This window comes from Otolemur garnettii, unplaced genomic scaffold (genome assembly GCF_000181295.1).
Source record: "Otolemur garnettii isolate 467f Iridium unplaced genomic scaffold, OtoGar3 scaffold00146, whole genome shotgun sequence".
In the NCBI taxonomy this organism is placed as follows: domain Eukaryota; kingdom Metazoa; phylum Chordata; class Mammalia; order Primates; family Galagidae; genus Otolemur; species Otolemur garnettii.
The window spans coordinates 3858289-3865130 of record NW_003852541.1 but is presented as its reverse complement, the minus strand read 5'-3'; positions in this window follow the sequence as shown (position 1 = coordinate 3865130).

The window sequence follows — 6842 nt, the reverse complement described above, 5'->3', positions numbered from 1 at the left end:
GGGGGGGCGGACGGAGGACTCCTTCACTGTCACCCGTTGGACACGTGTGGCACTAGCAAGCTGATCTGTGCCCTCCCAGCATGGGAGCCCGGAGCAGGGAAATCCTCCACCTCTGTCCGTGGGATGTACGTGGCTCTACCAAACAGTTCTGGGCTCGCCCAGAGTGGTAGACCCCTCCATCACCACCTGCAGGGCATGCGTGGCTCTAGCAAGTAGTTCTAGGCCCACCCAGCTTGGGTGCCTGGAGCAGGGAATTCCTCCCCTGGCTCCTGTGGGGTGTGCATGTCTCTAACAAGCTGTTTTGGGTCTACGTGGAACGGAGGACTCCTCCGCCACTGCCCACGGGACACCTGCGGCACTAGCAAGCAGTTCTAGGCCTGCCCAGAGCAGGAGCCTGGGGCAGGGATCTCCTCTGCTGCCCGTGAGGCCTGCGACTCTAGCAAGCAGTTTTCGGCCCACCCCGCTCCATGAGGGCAAAGAGACCAACCCAGCAAATGGGTTAGTCTGGGAAGGTTAATACCTCCTTCCCCACCTTGCACCCAGTCACTCATAATCCCCTAGGTCTGTAACCCTATTCACTCTAGTAGGCCACTGCTCCCAGGGTTTAGGACTGGCAAAATCAGCCAGAAATCTGAGTTTGGCAGGGGGGCCTTGCGTGTTTAAATTAGGCTTCTGTCCGGCTAGATTTCTCTGCCAGTCATAGGTTGCATTCAGCTCTGGGCAGCAGACAAATAGCAGTTTACACTCAGGTGTCAATTCTAGCCTCTGCCTGCCCACTACCTTTGTCTCAGCAGTATTAGACCCTGAGGGCTGGTGCTTTACTTAGGAAAGTTATCTGCATTTTGTCTGTGGCTGCTGTCTGGAACCTCTGTTTGCCCAGAGAAATGGGGCTGGAATGGCATCAGTGTGCAGCTCAGGATGCCACTGTTGCCGTATTGGCATCCTCTGGGCCCATCTTCTTCTCCTCACACCTGTGCCACAGTCAGCACAGAACAGCACCAGCCCTTTCCCCCTCAACTTCTCTCAAGGAGATGCCCAAGAATCTGGATTCCATAGGTAACAAACCTTCAGACCTTGGAGTGGGTGGGTGGGGACTTCTCGGAGTTCAATGTTGCAGGTGGGGAATATATACAGTTTTATGCTTGGCCGGAGGGTGCCGTGGCATGCCAGCAGGGGTAGGAGGTCCAGTTTTTAAGGGGTCTCTCCTGTGGGATAGAGTGGGAGGAAGTTTGAACTCTGCTCACTTGTTTGCATGGAGTAAACTGTAAGCTCTTGTTGTGGGGGAGGGGACTCCCATCTGCTTGGTAGTGGATTTTGTACCTTATGGTTGTATTTCTGGGGTCGCAGCTCACCTCAGGAAGGTTGAAGTGCACTTTTCAATCTTCTCTCTTGGGTCTGCTCTAAACCATCAGCTAACTTGCTAAACTTCTGTCCTTTAAGCCTCCTTCTGGACAGGAGCTTCTGTAAAAAGCTGGAAGCAGTCTGCCATCTTGGCTCCGGCCCCCAGGACCCTCCTTCTTTAGGCCCAGGTGAGTTCAGAAATAAGACCCCCATCTCTAGACTCAAACAGGCTGACCTTTGCAGGCCATAACCTCTGGGCTCTAGCAAGGTCATGTACAAAGCAGCCTGAAACATTTTTGGGTGATTCTACCTAGAATAGGGAGCATACACCCTAATCCCTTCCCCAAGACAAAAACTGCAAAGACCTAATAACCTTGCCCCAGGGGAGGGATTGCATTCATTCATTTGTTAATACACTCATTAAGTTTGTAAAGTTGTTTTTCCATCTACCTGCCAAGTCCTGACCAAAATGTAATATATACCCCTAGACAAAGGACCCATGTGAAAGACTTCAAACTTGGGTCTTGCCCTTTGCCAGAAGCTTTGGTGCTTTTTACTCCTTCTGCATCCTTTTCTGTCTAATAAAATCCTATCTTGCCACTGAGCTGTGGTCCGTAAGTTCATTCTTTGAATCCCCAAGATCAAGGACCTACTGAAGCAGAAATCTGGTAACATGACTTTAATGTTTTAGGTTACCAAAAAAATGTTCTGAAACCACAACATATGCATCATTTCTTCTCCCCCCATTTTTTTTTTTGAGACAGAGTTTCACTATGTCACCCTCAGTAGAGTGCTATGATGGCTCAAGCGATTCTCAGCCTCTCAACTAGCTGGAACTACAGGTGCCTGCTACAATGCCTGGCCATTTCTTTGTTGTAGTTGTCATTGTTGTTTAGTTGGCCCAGGCCGTGTTTGAACCCCCCAGCCTCGGTGCATATGCCTGGAGCCATAACCACTGTGCTACAGGTGCCAAGCCTATAGTCTTCATTTCTGATATCTTTTCATTGTCCCCCATAAGCCTCACATGGCCACATGGCATCAAAGATGGCCACAAAGGACAGGACCTGTGTCCTTAATTCATTTACCAGGCACAGAGTTCAGGACAGAAAGCAGAAAACCGGAACATCAAGTTTCTCTCAGAATAGCCAGGGGGCAAAGTTGAAGCAGGGAAGAAATGGCCATGTAGGCTAGACTGTGCCCTGCAGCTGCTGGCTTAAGTATGGGGAACATGTCCCTCACCATAGCTACCTCTCTAGATCTCAGAATTCACAGACTTAAAATCAAGAATATAAGCTCTGAGTCGAATTTAGAAAATTTAGAAATATTACAGAGGTGGCAGTTTTATAATCTTTGAACATTTGCACTTTAATAACAGATTTAAAACTAATTTTATCTCAAAGGATACCACAGGTTTGGCACTGGTAGCACAGTGGTTACAGTACCAGCCACATGCACCAAGGCTGGCAGGTTCAAGCCCAGCCCAGGCCAGCTAAACAACAATGACAACTGCAACAAGAAAATAGCCAGGCATTGTGGTGGGTGCCTGTAGACCCAGCTACTTGGGAGGCTGAGGCAAGAGAATCACTTGAGCCCAGCAGCCTGAGGTTGCTGTGAGCTATGACATCACGGCACTCTACCAAGGGTGACACAGTGAGACTCTGTCTCATAAAAAGAAAGAATACCACAATCGCCTGAACAACAAGGCATTTGAGTCATTCCTATTCACTCAAAGTTCTCAATCTCCCTGGAGACAGTTACTGCATAGTCTCCTGTAAACCCTTTTTAGAAATGTTTCAGCACAGTTCCCAATGAGTGGGCTTCTTTTGTGTGTTTCCCATTTCCTTCCCTCAGATAAACCACAGACATGTCACACATGGAGTAAAAATGGGGCCACAGATTGGGTAAAAACAGGCATACAGACAGGAGTCAGTTACACAATCATTTAGAGCCCCAACTAATGTTATCTGTCTCAGTCAGTCTCCAAGCACTCATATGCACACAGTTCTAACCCATTTCCTAACCTGGGCAGCCTTGATTTCCCATTCAAACTGCCACTTAGCCATAAGAAGCATCCTCCCAGACCCAGTTTGGAACCAACACTCCCCTAGCCTATGAGGGGAAGTTGGGATGCCACCCTCTGTGTCTGTCTTTTTCACACTACACCCATACACTTTCATGTCTCCCACCCATCCTGCTGGCAATCTAACACCCAGGGGTTGAATGGACCCCCACCCACCCACCCAAATGGGCCTCCACTGGTTCTACCTTGCCTCAGACATCTTTCAATGCAGGTGCCAGTTCCTGCATACCAGTTCCTCCCAGTGTTTGACTCCTCAAAGACCCCCAAAGGTGGTCCTTTCTCTGCCCAGTCAAGGCATCCACACAAGAAGAACAAGCTGCTGCCCTGGCTTGCTCAGTGGTTCACGTCGCCCAGGTTGATCAGGGGCCCCATCATGGGTGTCTGAGGGTTGGTGGCAACAACCAGGTGCATCTGAGCCTGTTCTCTCCTGAAGTGGTCTCAATTCCTAGTCAGGGAACCAGAAATGTTGTAGGAAGATGAAGCCCAATGGAGAGGAAGAGCACCCAAACACTGTGATTAAAAGAGGAAAGGTTTATTTCAGCAGGGGAGCAATGGTCCGGAAGAATTCAAATGGCTATGCTCTCTAACTGGCTCAGTCTTCTCCTTTTTATCCCCAGTCAGAAAGTTCCAGCCCACAGGTACCTTTCCCATTGGTCAGTTCAAGTCAAGTTGGAGAAGTGCGTTCCAGCTTTTACAGAACTGGGGGCTTTCGCAGAAGCAAGCGTCAGCCTCCAGGTCCCAGGAAGTTAAGTCTACAAATTCCTAAGAGCTGAGCTACCATGGGGAGAGCCTCACAGGTGTGTCCTTGGGATCTCCTTGAGAAAACCTCTGTTCTCTCTCTCTTTTTTCCCCCGTAGAGACAGAGTCTCACTTTATCACCCTTGATAGAGTGCTGTGGCATCACATAGCTCACAGCAACCTCCAATTCCTGGGCTTAGGCGAAACCTCTGTTCTCTTTGCCCTTACTTTTTCCAGGCATCCTCTCTCAGGAGTCTTTTTTGTTTGTCTTTTTCAGACACTGTTACTCTGTTGCCCAGGCTAGAGTGCCATGGTGTCAGCTTATAGCTCACAGCAACCTCAAACTCTTGTATTCAAGCGATCCTTCTGCCTCAGCCTCCTGAGTGGTTAGGATTACAGGCACGGGACACAATGGCAAGCTTTATTATTATTTTTTTTTCTAGTTTTAGTAGAGTTAGGGCCTGGCTTTTGCTCAGGCTGGTTCTCAAGAGAACCTCCTGCCTTGGCCTCTCAGAGTGCTAGAATTACAGGCATGAGCCCCCAGGCCTAGCCCAGCCTATGAGCCTTTCAAAATGAGTACCACAGGGGCAATTTCAGGATGCCAAAGCACCAGAGCCTGGGCATAAAGTATTTCTGTGCCCTTCTTCCTTTGTCTTTATTATATCACTTAGGGGGGCATTCAGATGCAAATTACATGAAATCTTTCACACATTGCTTTGAACAAAGAAGTGTGGAAGGATGTGTTCTGGCTGGCTCAGCTCTCAAGAAAGTCCTCCCTAGCCCTTATTCCAGGTGCCTTGCCTATTCCTTTGCCTTGCTGTCTCCACTGCCCTTATTACAGGGCTTCTGCCTCCATAACTCCATGTGGGCAAGGGGAAGATAGAAGGCAGCACATTGGCCAGAATCTCTCTGGGCTGGAATGTGTCTTGAAGGTGGGGATCTTTGATTGTTTGCAAATGTATTCCAAGTACCTAGAACTCCTGCTTCCAAAATATATGCTGAATGAATGAGTGGGTGGATGAATGGATGGATGGATGCCCATGAAACTGCCTTTTATAAAATTAATTTTAAAAAAATCTACAAGGTGGGAATTGTGGTTGCAGCCCAAACTCTGCAAAGGAAGTGAGTCCAAAGGGTTACATTTAAGCATAGTTAAAATAAAAATAAAAACCAGCCATTGTTCTCTAGCTTGCTTTCCTAAAATTGCTTACGACTCAGGAGTCACATAGCTAATGATCATAAGATTTGTAGTTTTCTTGATTGCTCCATAATTATATCACCTTTGTATGTTGCCGTAAGGGTGTTGCCGTTAGGGTCTCATGGAAAAGCTATGTCACGAAGAATAAGCATGCTTATTGAAATTGTGTTTTAAATAAAGGTGACCATCTGCTCACTCAGGCAAAATGGCAAGCTTTGTTTATTTGTGGTTGGTTTATATGGGGAATCTTGTGCATGCACACTATACAGCAATGACCTCATTAACATTCATTACAATCCCTCTGCACATGCGCATTGGACATCAATGACTTCAGTAATCCATTTAAACATCTTGTGACTACCTGCCCTGTAAGTAGTTCCTCCCTAATAATCTGATAATCCACCCAACATACACCGTTAAGCATAACCCTTTCAATATAACCCAGTTTAACATAACTTAATGAAGAACATGTTGTCAGAACATGTTACTTTCTTTGTTCTTATCTGATGAAGCCTGAGACTATGGAGGAACAAGGTAGACTGAATACCTGCCCTTGCTGGCTTTGCCGCTTGGAGGCTGTTACTTTGAATCTTTAAGCAAGGCATAGAGAAACTTCTTGGGCATACAGGAATTTGTGTGCAAACCTCTGCTCCCATGTAGGCCTTAAGTCAGGGGGGTTTTGCTGGAAGCTTTTATAAGGAATTTTCAGGCTGGACTTCTCAAAGGCCTTTCATGAGCCCAGGTTTCATTTGCGCCATTAGATACCTGTATGCATTGGGTAAATTCCTCTTCTCTTGAGGTCCCCAAGTACATTTCCATTCCTGGACCCATCAGCAAGCAACCTTCGTCACTTACCACAGATCAGGAATACCAATGGGTATCTGGCCAGTTTTCCAAGAGCTTTTTTATTGGCCCCAGCCAGAGCCTTGGTCAAGTTAGGCCTGCAACAAACCCAGCCATATGGGATTCTGCCTCAGTCTCTCACAAGTATGCCTGCACAAAGCCTTTTCACTGCTCTCTCTCAAATGGCTTTTTGGCAAGAGGCATATAGGCGTTTTGCCTATACCTGTAAAACCTGAGGCTGGTCTTTGAGATATCTTCCAGACCAGGCATCCTCAAACTACAGCCTGCAGGGCACATGCAGCCTGCCTAGGACATTTATCTGGCTCGCCAGGTGTTTTTGCCACTGCTACCTGTCCTACTTAGCAGCCGACTCATCTCAGGGCCTACAGTCTGGCCCTCCAACAGTCTGAGGGACAGTGAACTGGCCCCTTGTTTAAAAAGTTTGAGGACCCCTATTCCAGACCCTGCATTCCAGTGGGCCGCTGGCCCAACCAACCCAAATAGTCTTGAGACCTGGGAACTGACTCAGCGCAAGAAGACAATTTCTACATTCCCATGATTTCACCCGCAACCCAACCAATCAGCAGTATAGATTCCCTATTCCCTGTCTGCTAAATCGTCCTTAAAAAACATAGCCTTCAA